General features: G+C 45.2%; 1 protein-coding gene across 6 annotated transcripts in view; it reads left to right on the top strand.

The window, feature by feature from the left end:
* Positions 1–2,913: 2,913 nt before the first annotated feature.
* Positions 2,914–14,577, top strand: part of Rabgef1 (RAB guanine nucleotide exchange factor 1) — a 40,782-nt gene continuing 29,118 nt past the window's right edge. For 2 of the 6 annotated variants that reach the window (XM_048329506.1, XM_048329463.1), the window contains exon 1: positions 2,914–2,996. The gene's annotated coding sequence lies outside the window, so the exon portion shown is untranslated. The other 4 variants (XM_048329480.1, XM_048329497.1, XM_048329473.1 and 1 more) reach the window with 3 other exon arrangements.

The raw sequence follows: 14,577 nt of genomic DNA, 5'->3' as shown, positions 1-14,577 counted from the left end.
TTCTGAAGAGTGATTGGATAACCACTTCAATACAGCATCATGCTTTTCTCTGTGAGGGAAATCTACAGAGGAAAATCACTATGAAGCTAACCTGATTTGCCAAGTTTACATGTGGAAAACACAGACTACATTTTCCTAATATCTAGTGAGTCACAAGAAGAGATCTGGCCCACAGATTCTCCATTTACTCCTAAGTTACCTTCTCCAAGGGGATTCTCTCATCCTTTTCCCTATTGCCCAGCCCACTGGTGTTTCAGCCAAAACAAAAGGAACAAGGAGAAAGGAAAGGAAGGCAATGGACAGGGAGGTTAGAGACAAGGCATGTGGAGACTTGGACATGTGAAAAACACTGACAGAGGGCCATCAGCTGACAGTCCAGTCATTACGGCATGGAGGTGGCCAATGTCTTAAATGAATTGCTTTTGACTGGGTATTCAGCATATTTCTCCTCTAAACCAATAACCAACACCAAAAATGGCAACTGGATAATAAAGGCCAGGGTGGATTTTTCCCTGAAGAGCTCCAGCTCCAACAGGGACTTAGACACAGCCTCTGCTAAAAACATTGGCCCTTTACTTGGGCCTGTGTCCATAGGGGGGAAAAAGCAACAGATATGTGCATCTGTCTCCTTTTTATTCCTTACCTATGTAGGCATGTGTAAAACCTGAGGATGCCTAACCTGTCTCACCCGCTTCAAGGCAGCAGACACAGATAAGAACACTAAGATATTGGGTGGTCAGCTCTCATACTGTCCTGTTTCAGATGCACCCCACCCCCCCGACCAAAAGCCTGAAAGTCTCCAATCACTGTCCTAAACCTTTAGTCATGTTCAAATTAGAAGCAGGCAGGATAGATCTATGAGAATGGATTATCCCCTCAAGCAATAACTGTTAGGAAAATGGAGAACAGAAAAGGAACAGGCTGGACTTGATCATTGACAGGCAAAGACTGCTTATTGCCAGCAAGGGGCACAGACCTTCCTGCAGGTTTGGACGTTGTGCCTGGGACTGGATTTTGGGGTGGGCTTATATAGGGCTTAACAAGGAAACAAAATACAAATGGGCTATGGCCTCTTGGGGGCTCAGGATAATGTCCTTAGCCAGGCCCACATTGGAATGCTCTTAGGGTGAGGGGCTGACTCCTGGGGACTAAGGGTGGTGTCCGTGGCCAGGTCCAGATTGGAATAACCTGCCTGCTGACAGGCATGTGGTCAAGCCTGTTTGTGTGTACCTGGTGTCTGGGTTGACCTGGGGGAATAAGGCAGGAATCAATCCTTTAATAAGGACTTCTCCAAATCACTTTCCCCTGGCCTGCCTTAACAAATCTCCTTTCTCTGTTCTCATCACACTCATCTAACTACATTATGGGCTAGACCTGCCCTGTTGGAACTCCCAGAATTGGGTCTCTGGCCTTGGTCTCTAGTTACATGGAGTCAAACACCCCCAGTGTTTGTACTGCATGTAGGCTTTGGGCTTGGCCCCTCACTTGCTTTGCTATCTATTTAGGGTCTCCCTATGTCACCTCGAACTTTTCAATCCTCCTATATCAGCCTCTATGAGCCCTCACACTTAACTCTGGGTTTGAGCTCAGAGCCTGGGTGCTATCACTGAACTGCTTTTGTACGAGGCTAGCACTCTACCACTGAGTCACCGCTCCCCTTCCGGATTTTATTGCTAGTTTATGAGTATCATGGACTTTACTTCCTGGCTTTGAACTTTGATTCTCACACGTCAGCCTCCTGAATAGTTAGGATTACAGGCATGAGCCACCAGTACCTGGTTCCATCAAGTTTTATTCAAGTCACCAGTGAACCTTTCCTGTCCATGTAAAATGGCAAACTTTCTGGATACACTTCCTTGCCTCCCTGCAGTACTTTCTTCTAGTTCCAGCTAAGGTACCACGGTTACGTTTTCTGCTTATTGGGTCTTCCACCTGTCCCCTAAAACTTAAGACATTTTTATACCCTCTTGTATCCTCACACTAACATAACCTAATCTGAGAAAGCGCCCAATTCATCTCCTCTTTGTAAATAACGAAAAAGACTGGGAAGGTGGGCAACCTATCAAGATCATGGAGACAGACGACAGTAAGCAAAGCTGGGATTCCCATCCAGGTTTCTCCAACACTGCCTGGCAACTGTGTGTGCAGGTCCTGGACCTGAACGCAGGGTCCAGACGTTGGGCTTGAGCTTTTAAGCTCAAGGCTAGCGCTCTACCATCTTATCCACAGGTCCACTTTTCCACTTTCCACTTCTTGGAAAAGTCTCATGGACTTTCCAGTCCTGGCTTGCTTAGAACCGCGATCCTCAGATTCCAGTTTCCAGAGCAGTTGGGATGACAGGCGTGAGGCCACCGGCACCGGACTCTGCGTAGTCTCTTATCTTTCTTTATTCTCCTACTTTTTAAAAGGCATACCTAATGCCAGAGGCGACCTCATTTTCCCTAATTTGACCTGCCTCAATTACACGCGTGGGGAATCGGGGGTGTCAACACCATTAAGTTCCTCTAGCTCCAGTCTTGGGTCTTCCAAGGGCCGGGCCGGAGCGGGAGTCAGTTCCAGCCTGGTTTTACAGGAGCCTCACTCCGAGCCTGACCCGGGACAAACCTCGCCGCGGCGTTCCCCACGTCGCCTCCGTCCCGTGAACCCCCGCAGCGGGTCGCGCCGAGCTCCCGCGCGCCGGAAGCGGGGAAAGACCGGGAAGCTCCGTGCGCCGGCGGCGCGTCGCGCAGCGTCCACCTCGGGGACACCCTCAGCCCCCGGCCCAGCGAGCGTCCGTTCACTCTTCTCGCCACTCTGTGCGTCGGTCCCCGAGCTGCCTAGACCCGGAAATGACGCCATGCGTGTGCGACGTGACGCGTGACGTGCTTGCGCGTGCTGGGGGCGGGGCGGAGGGCGGAGGCGGGGGCGCGAGGGCGGGGAGTGGACTGGCGAAGCCGGAGCTACTCGAGCGACGCCGGGAAAGCCGCGGTCCGGACCCCGTCGAAGCGGCGGACCAGGTTCGGGGCGAAAGGGGCCAAGGGGGCGGGGCTCCTTCCCCGAGAGCAAAGCGGCAGCGTCTCGGGTGCGGACTGCTTCGGTGTGGGGTCCGTGCGGCCCACCCGGACGAGCCCGATACGCGGCGGCGCCTCCTACCGCCCCAGGCCGCCGGTCGGTGGCCGGGCGTCTCCTTGGGGCCGGGGTCTCCTTGGGACTAGGGTTTTCTTGGGGCCGGCGTCTGCTCGGGACCGAGGTCTCCTCGGGGGCGGCGTCTGCTCGGGACCGGGGTCTGCTCGGGACCGGCGTCTCTTAGGGGCCGGCGTCTGCTCGGGGCCTTGGCACTTGCGGACAAGTTGTGCCAGGTCTGTAGGTCCAGGCGGGTGTGTAAGTTTCCCAGCGCCTTCGAGTCGCTCCGCCAAGGCCCACGGAGGCCGAGGACGTCGTGGGCGGCGGCCGGGCGAGCCCTGGTCCTCAGCGCCCGCAGGCTTAGGACCTGCGGAGGCGGGGAACGCAGAGACGTCTGTGGGCCGCGAGTTTTGGTGGAGGTGCAGGAAGATTTGGTTATATCGGCAATGAACTTATTGAGAAGTAGCATTAACCCGGGCACTGGTGACTCACGCCTGTAATCCTAGCCACTCAGAAAGCTGAGATCTTGAGTATTGAGGTTCGAAGCCAGTCAGGGCAGGGAAGTCTCTTATCTCCAATTAGTCATAGAAAAACCCAGACGTAGTGCTGTTTGTAGCTCAAGTGGTAGGGTGCTAACCCTGAGCAAAAGGAGCTTAGGGAGAGCGTCCAGGTCCAAAGTTCAAGGCCCAAGACCACACACACACAAAAGTATTAAAATTTTGTGCAGGTTAGGCCAGGCAGGTTCTATACCACTAAGAGTGCCAGCAGCTGCCCTTCAGAGGGGTGTGTGTGTGTGTGTGTGTCTGTGTGTGTGTCTGTGTCTGTGTCTGTGCCTGTCAGCCAGTACGAGGGCTTGAACTCACACCTAGAATTTTATCCCTGAGCTTTTCCCCCTCAAGCCTAGTGCTCCCCTCTGGAGCCACAGCTCCACTTCTGGCTTTTTGGTGATTAATTGGAGTCTCACACCTTTCCTCCCTGGCCTGGATTCAAACCATGATTTTAGCCTCCAGAGAAGCTAGGATTACAGGCATGAGCCCCCACAACCTGGTTTCAACTAGTTCCTGGTTAAGGAGTGGTGTGGATTGAAGTTTTGCTTTAGAAGATAGCAAGTTTAGGAGAGAGGACAGTAAATACACCTTCAGGGCTATGTGGCTCACCAAAGTCCTGGGTTCCACCCCCAGCTCTGCCCAAACCAGAACAATAGAAACTTTCAGTACAAGGTGGTGAAGATGTGTGCTGCGATTGAGTGCCTCAGTAGCTGGATACTGGCCACCCCATTGGGTGTGGAGAGTAGAGAAGGGACCTGGAAGAACTTTCTGAAAGTGTCTTGAAGGTTGATAGCCTTCTCAGAGCCAGGTGGGATGGGGATTTTGGTTGTGGGGGAGGCCAGCTAGCTGCAAGCAGTGGTGGTACTGAAGTGGAGAAGCAGAACACTGTGGTTAATGTGGAATTTTATGTAGTTGCTTGGAGCAAGGCTGCTGTGTCCTCATGAGGATTGCACCTGACATAGGGCTCCATATTGTAGTCTTGTATTTTAAACTTCTCTCCTCATTAAGTAATTAAAGTTTTAGGTGTGTGTGCATGCATGCGTGTGTGCGTGCACATGTGTTTAGGAGAGAGGACAGTAAATACACCTTCAGGGCTATGTGGCTCATTAAAGCCCTGGGTTCCACCCCCAGCGCTGCACAAACCAGAACAATAGAAACTTTCAGTACAAGGTGGTGAAGATGTGTGTGTGTAAAGATGTCTGAGCATCTAACTTGTAAACTTTATAAACAGGAATTCTGCTTTTATCAATTTTAATTCTTTATCTAAATTGGGCATGTACAAGTAAGTACTTATTGACTTGGTGAAAATAACTTACAATTGGTTTTCAGTGGGAAAAGATTTTGGTCAGTATAGATAACTAAATCCTGTTTTCATTTACTTGTGCCAAACTTTGGCTAGAGAAATAGAATTTCCGTCTTGACAGTGTGAGTTCAGCTTTAGTCACATGTGGCTTTATGGCCTGTAAACATCATCCCTGGGATTCAGGAGATGATTGTGTAATCTAACACCTGTGACTCACAGTAGACATGCTATTAAATGGCTTCTTAGTCCTTTTATAGACTTTTCAGAATAAAAACAAGAGTTTCACATGTGAGATCAAACATTATAAAGTCTTTTTGAATGTTGGCCTCTATGGAAAAACACAAAAGCAGTTTATGTTTTATTTATGTAGAGGACATGCTTTGAATAAGCTACGCTATTGTTAAAGAAACCTGAGAAACACGGGACACTTTATTACCTGAATACAATTTAGCTATTATTGTATTTGTTTAATGTTTGGATAAAGTTCTAAGGTGCTGCAAGTTAGGGACACTTAAGTTAGGGAGAATTTAAAAAAATATGAAGGGTTCAGGATGTATTTCAGTGGTAGAGAACTTGGCTAGCATGCAGAAAAAGAAAAAAGACTACTTGATTCTTGGGCTTGAACTCAGGGACTGAGCACTATCCCTGACCTTTTCCACTTAAGACTAGCATTCTACCACTTGAGCCACACAGCTCCATTTCCAACTTTTTGTAGTTAATTGGAGGACATAAAGGTCTTAAGGGCTTTCCTGCCCAGTCTGGCTTCGAACACAAATCCTCAGATCTCACCTACTGAGAAGCTAGGATTACAGTCATGAGCCACTGGCACCCAGCACATGAGGAGTGTGTGTGTGTGTGTGTGTATATACATATATATATATATATAATTTTGACTTTTATTTGTGTAGTCCCTCTAATATTGTAAGAAACTTGTAATTTTAGACATATGCTAAGGAAGTGTTTTTCTTTAGGCATTTGGAGTACATTAAAATGCTTTTAGAAATTGAACTTATAAGATGCTTAATAATGGATGACTGTTTAATAATGTCTTCTTGTTATGCTGTAATTTTTTAGAGTGAGACATGGCACTTGTGCCACATCTTGTTCCAGAAAGGCTTCCTAATGACTTGCAGGAATGTGTGCACCATACTGTTGCTAAACTGCAGAGATGAGCAGATGAGTTCAGGACTGAAGAGAAGGTTGAGATGGAAGCACCCCTCTCTACACAAAATACTAGGCTGAAGTATTTGACATTTGTTAGGAGACCTTGCTTTTCATCAGAGATTCAGAAAGTGTAATTGTTTGTGTGGTTCAGTAACTATAAGAGAAAAGAGAATCTGGTTTTCCTTTGGATTCTCAAAGATTCCATGTATGACAGATTCCTCAGCTATACCCTTAAGTAAACATAGTGGGTGTTTCAAAGGGTTGTGTTGTTATAATCTATGTTTTAGTGGGACTTCTGGCCTTACTATGTAGGCTGGTGATATAACATCAACATTTAACTCAGTAAAATCAGTTCTATGCTGCACCATAATGTAATCTGAGCTTTTAGGTTAGCAATTAAGGATCTGCTTTAGATTATCTGGATGAATAGATGGATTACACTCTTTGAAACTACCTCTAGGTAGTTTGTTCCTCTAGGGAGCCTCTACAATGAATTTGTCAGCAGTGGGGTTAGCTTGTGCTTTGTGACAAGTTCTTCCAGTACCTTTAAATAGTGCTGGCCAATCTCAGAGCCTTGTGCTTTAATGACATACTTTATCCTGGGGGCATTTGAAGGAAAACCAGCTTCCCTCCACAAAGAGAGTCAGAAGGAGTACCACACAGTTGGCCTAAAGCTATATCCCAGAAGTAGGTTTTGGTATTTAGCTTCAACACAGAGGGCATTAGTTTGGAAATTTCCAGGCATATAATTTTCCTTCCTTCCCTCCCTCCCTTCCCTTCCCTCCCTTCCCTTCCCTTCCTCCCTTCCCTCCCTTCCTTCCCTCCCTTCCCTCCCTTCCTTCCCTCCCTCCCTCCATCCCTCCCTTCCTTCCTTTTTGGGAGGTAGGTATGTATGTGGGGCCTGGGCACTTCCCTAAGCTTTTTCATTCAAGGCTACAGCTCCACTTCTGGTTTTTTGGTGGTTAATTGGAGACAAGAGTCATGGATTTTTCTACCTGGGCTGACTTTCAACTGTGATCCTCAGATTTCAGCCTCCTGTGTAACTATGATTACAGGAATGAGCCACCAGTGCTTAGTTGGAAATTACTTTTAAGATGAGAATAGGTCCATTTATCTTAGGGCTGTCTAGTAAGTTATTAGTTCTGGTTTTTGTTCAAACTGATGAGCTGTCCTTTCAAGTAAGAATAATTCATATTTACCTACCACTAATACAAGCTAGGCCTACAGTTAATAGAGACCATTCTTCTTCACCGGACTTAATAAACAATGGGTGGAGCATCCCTTTCCTAAATATAGTTATGTAATAATATCTGATCTCTTAATTACATTTCCAGTCTTTGGCATTGTTTTAAATGTGTTCCTGAAAAATGAGTTGGACTTGTGAATAAAGTTTTGAACAGACTATTACAAGGGGAAAGTAAATAAAAATTATAAGCAACAAACTTGTAGGTAATGAAATAGACTGATTTAACTAGGGCACAGGCTTTGTACACCTCTCTCTCTCCCTCTCTCCCTCTCTCCCTCTCTCCCTCTCTCCCTCTCTCCCTCTCTCCCTCTCTCCCTCTCTCCCCCCCCCCCCCCCCCTTCTTACCACTTGAGCCACAGCATCACTTCTGGCCTTTTCTGTTTATGTGGTACCGAGGAATCAAACCCAGGGTTTCATGCATGGTAGGCAAGCACTCTACTACTACACCACATTCCCAGCCCTGTACAACTTTTTTCTTTCTTTTTGTTTTTAAGCCAGACCCGGGGCTTGAACTCAGGGCCTGATCACTGTCCCTGGCTTCTTTTTGCTCAAGGCTAGCACTCTACCACTTGAGCCACAGCTTTTTCTATTTATGTGGTTCTGAGGGATCAAACCCAGGGCTTCATGTATACAAGGCAAGCATTCTACCACTAGGCCATATTCCCAGCCCCCCTGTACAACTTCTTAAAGACGATGATGATGATGATGATGATGATGATGATGATGATGATAATACTAAATAATTAATAATAAAGGTAAGCCAGGTGCCAGTGGCTAACACCTGTAATCCTGGTAACTCAGGAGGCTGAGATCTGAGGATTGAGGTTCAAAGCCAGCCCAGGCAGGAAAGTTATTGAGACTCTTACCTCTAATTAACTACCACAAAGACAGAAATGATGCTGTGGCTCAAGTGGTAGAGCACTGACCTTGAGCTGAAGATTCCTCAGCACCACATGAGCAGAAAAGGCTGGAAGTGGCTCTGGGGCTCTAGAGGTAGAATGCTAGCCTTGAGCAAAAGGAAGCCAGGGACAGTGCTCAGGCCCTGAGTCTAAGCCTCAGGACTGGCAAAAAACAACAAAAAAGATTGAGAGCCTTCTCAGAGGTATTGGGGTTAGGTCTTCAACTTTTATGTGTGTGTGTGTGCACGTGTATGTGCATGTGCATGTGTGCGTGTGCTAGTAATAGCACTTGAACTTGGGGTCTGGGTGCTGTCACTGAGCTTTCTTTGCTCAAGGCTAGCAATCTACCACTTGAGCCACAGTTCTACTTTCTGCTTTTTGGTGGATAATTGGAGATAAGAGTCTCAAGGACTATCCTGCCTGGACTGGCTTTGAACAATGATCTTCAGATCTCAGGCCTCCTGAGTAAACAAGATTACAGCTGTGAGCCCGCAGTGGCAGGTTCAAACTATCTTTTTTCTTTCTTTCTTTTCTTTTCTTTTTGGTTGTGGGGCTTGAACTCAGGGCTTGTGTGCTGTCCCTCATCTCTTTTGCTCAATGCTAGCACCTTACCATTTTAAGCCACAATGCCACTTCTGGCTTTTTTTTGTCAGCTTTGGTGGTTAATTGGAGATAAGAGTCTCAGGGGAATTTCCTGCCCAGGCTGGCTTTGAGCTGTGATCCTCAGATCTCATCCTCCTGAGTAGGTAGGATTACAGGTGTGAGCCACAGGTACCCAGCTTCAACCTATCTTTTTGGAGACGTAATTCAACCCACAGCAGATGACAGATAGTTTTAGCAGCCTTTTACATTTTCGTTCTTTTTTTTTTTTTTTTTTTTTTGTAGGTCCTGGGGCTTGAACTTTGGGCCTGGGTGCTGTCCCTGAGCTCTTCAACTCTAAGTTAGTGCTCTACCACTTTGAACCAAAGTGCCACTTCCATTTTTCTGGTGGTTAATTGGAGATAAGAATCTCATGGGTGGCTGGGAATATAGCCTAGTGGCAAGAGTGCTTGCCTTCCATACATGAAGTCCTGGGTTCAGTTCCCCAGCACCACATATATAGAAAACGGCCAGAAGTAGTGCTGTGGCTCAAGTGGCAGAGTGCTAGCCTTGAGCAAAAAGAAGCCAGGGACAGTGCTCAAAAAAAAAAAAGAATCTCATGGACTTTCCTGCCTGGCCTTGCTTTTTTTTTTTTTTTTTTTGCCAGTCCTGGGCCATGAACTCAGGGCCTGGGCACTGTCCCTGGCTTCTTTATTCTCAAGGCTAGCACTCTACCACTTTAGCCACAGTGCCACTTCTGGTCTTTTCTATATATGTGGTGTTGAGGAATCAAACCCAGGGCTTCATGTATATGAGGCCAGCACTCTTGCCACTAGGCCATATTCCCAGCCCCCGGCCTTGCTTTGAATTGAGATCCTTAGCTCTCAGCCTCCTGAGTAGATAGGATTACAGGTGTGAGCCACCGCTGCTGGGCTGTCTTTTGACATGTTCTATAGAGTAATTACCTTGAATTTTTATTACTTTCTTCATAATATTTAAAGCAAGTTCATTTTATTGAAACTTGGAGGTTGATTATTATAGCTTAGATGCACAGCAGCATTTGCTAGCAGCATAAACAAGGGGAAAAAAACCAAAACAAGCCCCCTCCTTCCAGAGTTTATAATGTGAGTTATCTCATGAATATATTTACTATTTACAAAAGTATGTTTATCAGTAACATTTTAGTGTATCATGCAGATTCTTTTTTGGAGGGGGGCAGATATGGGACTTGAACTCAGGGCCTAAGCACTGACCCTGAACTCTTTTGCTCAAGGCTAGCTACCATTTTGAGCCACAGCACCACTTGCAGTTTTCTGGTGGTTAATTGAAGATACGAGTCTCATGGATGGACTTTTCTGCCTGGGCTGGCTTTGAACCGTGATCCTCAAGTCTCACCTCCTAGCTAGTTTTACAGGTGATCCACCAGTACCTGGCTTTGATTGTACCATTTTGTTTGTTTGTTTCTGTTGCCAGTCTTGGGGCTTGGACTCAGGGCCTGAGCGCTGTCCCTGGCTTCTTTATGCTCAAGGCTAGCACTCTACCTCTTGAGCCACAGCGCCATTTCTGGCTTTTTCTGTTTATGTGGTGCTGAGGAATCAAACCCAGGGCTTCGTGCATGCTAGGCAAGCACTCTACCTCTAAGCCATATTCCCAGCCCTTGATTGTACTATTTTGTGTTAGCATTTTTAGTTCAGGTTCTCAAATAGTGTATGAATTTTTTAATGATTAGTAATTAGTCACTCATATGAAATGTATGCATTTTAGTTTTTTGATAAACATCTTTTAGTACAGTTGCTAGTGCAGCCAAGTTGAACATTTTACTGACATATCTTATATTTTAGGAAACTGTTCTTAGAAGCCTTAAACATAGTATCAAGCTGAGCATGGTGGTATATACATATAATCCCAGCACTGATGAAGCAAGGCAGCAAGGTTGTGAATTATAGACCAGAAGGGTTACATAGTAAATTCAAGGGCAACCTAGATTACTCTGTAAGACCCTGTCTCAAATCACCAAGGAGAAGGGGGCTGGGTATGGTGGCACATGTCTGTAATTCAAGCTATTTAGGAGCTTGAGAAAGTAATGGTTCCAGGCTAGCCTGGGCATGACAGTGCATGTGATCCCAGTTAGCTGGGTACATAGGTAGGGAGATAGTGTATCATCAACAACCAGGACTAGAGAGGTAGTTCAGTGGTAGAGCATCTGCCTCATGTGAGGAAGGTCTTAGATTTCATCCCAGCACTGCAAAAATAGTCATATCAGCAAAAATAAAACAGTGCAGATATTCAGTCACTTATACCTTCTAACAAATCCGAGTCAATACTTTTGTAGTCTGTTGTATTTCTCTTAAGTCTCTTGTGTCTCTGTGTGTCAGACTATTAAGGGAAGGCAACAGCAAAGCTAAAACTAACATACAACTGGAAAAGAAAAGACAAAACAACCAACTTTTACAGGTAGAGACCATTTCATGTATTGATATTTTCAGTTTGATATTATTTTAGGTAGAGTTTAAGAGAAGTAACTCTTTCCTGGGTACTTACGAGTATAGACTGGAAACGAGGGTAGAGAATACTGGAAAGTAGCCTAATGCAGCCAGGTTATTTTGCATGTGATGCTGAGCTGTTAGCCTGGGCTAAGGCATGCTCAGATGAGAGTCATAGTTTGCTCAACTGCAGAGGGTGTGATTCAGTACAGTGGAAGATTGTCTGAAGTCATTTCTTAAGAATGCTGCTCTGCTGGCCCAGCTCATTCCAGCAACACTAAACTCTGCCTCCTGTAGGGTGGGGTTGGTGGTCATTTGGAATTATTTGGGATACTTGGTTTTGTTACATTTAACAACAGACACATTGATTCTCTGTTTGATGTTAAAAATTGGTAAAACTTGGATACAAATTTGAAACAAGGAATCTGATTAAAATGTGGTGCCTTCCCTCTGTGTGTGCATGTGTGTGTGTCTGTGTATGTCTGTGTCTGTGTCTGTGTCTCCTTGGATTTGAACTTAGGGCATTATACTCTTAGCTTTTTTTGCTCAAGATTGGTGCTCTACCACTTGAACTTCATTTTCTCTTTAAGCTTTTTTTCTGATTAATTGGAAATAAGACTCTCATGGACTTTTCTGCCCTGGCTAGCTTTGAACCATCAGCCTCATAGATCAGCCTCCTGAGTAGTTGGTATTACAGGTATGAGCCACCTGCACCTGCCTGATTGATGCCTTCACTTCTAGAAGAATATGGATAGTTAACTACTGCCAATAAATATTAATCAAAATGGTTCATCTTCTTAGGGAAATGCACAATAAAACAAGAAGCATGGACTGCAGATGTAGCTCAGGGATAGTGTGTTAGCTTTTTATGCTGGTGGCCCTGGGTTCAATGCCCACACTACCACAAAACAAAGAAAGGAAAGAATGAATCCAGTACGCTAGCAGCCTCTTTAAGTCAATCCTGCTATTCAGCAGACTGACACAGAAGTATTTCAGGAGGCCACAAGTTTGAGGCCAGTCTGGACAAGATAAGATAGCAAGATTCTATCTCTTTGAGAGAGAGAGAGAGAGAGAGAGAGAGAGAAATCAATACTTTAAAAATTTGCTTGTTTTGTTTGATTTTTGTCTGTCAGATTGGCAAACATCAAAGTTTAATAATACCATGTTCTGAGGTTGTGGGAAAGTTGTTTCTCACAGTGCCAGTGGGAAAGCAAATTGGTCAGGCCAGTCTGGTAATAGATACCAAAAATTAAAATCATGTACTCTTTTGACATCCCATGTCTGTTTCTAGGAAAATATTTACTTTGTATGTATCAGTCCTGAACTCAGGGCCCTGTCCCTGAGCTTTTTTGCTCAAGGTTAGTGCTCTACCACTTGATCTACAGCTTTATGACTTAAAAAAAAATTGTTTGGTGGATAATTGGAAATGAGCGGTCTCAAGGACTTTCCTGTCTGGGCTGGCCTTGAACCATGGTTCCCAGATCTCAGCCTTCTGAGTAGCTAAGATTACAGACATGAGCCACCGGATATGAGCCACCGGCATCTGGCTTCATTCAGTTTTTGTTGTTGTTGGTTATGGGGCTTGAACTCAGGGCTTGGGCACAGTCCCTGAGCTCTTTTTTCTCAAGGCTAGCCCTGTACCACAGCACTACTTCCTGTTTTCTGGTAGCTAATTGGAGATAAGAGTCTCACAGACTTTCCTGTCCAGGCTGGCTTAGAAATGTGATCCTCAGCCTCCTGAGTAGCTAGGATTTCAGACATGAGACACCAGTGTCCAGCTTCATTGACCTTCTTCAATAGATTGTTTTATGTCCTTGTCCTACTGAGCTGTCATATATTTAGTCTTTTTTTTTAGTACTATAAAATGCTTCATTGTTAGATCGAAATATTTTTTCCATTCTCTTTTGGCCATTTTGGTTACAGGTAAGACCTTTTAAAAACTAGATGGGCTTTAAAAAAATTTACATACTCAAGTTTCATTTCCTTCTTTTTCCTGAATCTTTTTAGCTTTAAGTAATTCTTACCTCTGTGGGACTTTCTTAAGTATATAATTTTAGTTCTTTCAGTTTTTCTGCTGTCTTTAAAAAAATCCTTTAACGGGCTGGGAATATGGCCTAGTGGCAAGAGTGCTCGCCTCGTATACATGAGGCCCTGGGTTCGATTCCTCAGCACCACATATACAGAAAATGGCCAGAAGTGGCGCTGTGGCTCAAGTGGCAGAGTGCTAGCCTTGAGCAAAAAGAAGCCAGGGACAGTGCTCAGGCCCTGAGTTCACAGCCTAGGACTGGCCAAAAAAAAAAAAATCCTTTAACTGGGGCTGGGAACATGGCTTAGTGGCAAGAGTGCTTGACTCATATACATGAAGCCCTGGGTTCAATTCCCCAGGACCACATATATAGAAAACAGCCAGAAGTGGCGCTGTGGCTCAAGTGGCAGAGTGCTAGCCTTGAGCAAAAAGAAGCCAGGGACAGTGCTCAGGCCCTGAGTCCAAGGCCCAGGACTCGCAAAAAAAGAAGAAGAAAAATCCTTCAATTCATTAAGGTGCCTGTAAAATTAATCTTGAGTGTGGTAGGTTGTTGACTAATTATTCTAAAACTGACTATAGAAAACTTTAACTTTTTTTTTTGTTGTTGTTGGTTGGGGGGCTTGAACTGAGGGCCCTGTCCCTAAGCTCTTTTGCTCAAGGCCAGCACTCTACCACTTTGAGCCACAGTGCTACTTCCAGTTTTTTGAGTAGCTAATGGGAAATGAGAGTCTCATGGGGATTTTTTCTCCCCTGGCTGGCTTTGAACCATGATCCTCAGATCTCAGCTTCCTGAATAGCTAGGAATCCAAGAGTGAGCCACAGGTACCCCTTCTTAACTTCCTTAATATTAAATTACCTTATATGTTACAGTTTGTTTGCAGAATATATTTCAGAAAAATTAAGTTAATTTGGGGGAAAAAAAACCTTGCCCAGTACTGCTGGCTCACACCTGTAATCCTAGCTACTCAGGAGACTGAGATTTGAGGATTGCCATTCACAAACAGACTGGGCAGGAAAGTCCATGGGACTTTTATCTCCAGTTAACTACAAAAAACCCATAAGTGGAGCTGTGACTCCAGTGGTAGAACACTAGCCTTGAGCAAAAGAAGCTCAGGGACAGGGTGCAGGCTCTGAGTTCAAGCCCAGTACGAGCAACAGCAACAAAATTCTTGCTTATTTATTCTTGCTGATGACACATACAATCATTTTGCTAGTTCTAAAAAATCT

Source organism: Perognathus longimembris, chromosome 1 (assembly GCF_023159225.1).
Source record: "Perognathus longimembris pacificus isolate PPM17 chromosome 1, ASM2315922v1, whole genome shotgun sequence".
Lineage (NCBI taxonomy): Eukaryota > Metazoa > Chordata > Mammalia > Rodentia > Heteromyidae > Perognathus > Perognathus longimembris.
This window is presented reverse-complemented; position numbering and strand designations above follow the sequence as displayed.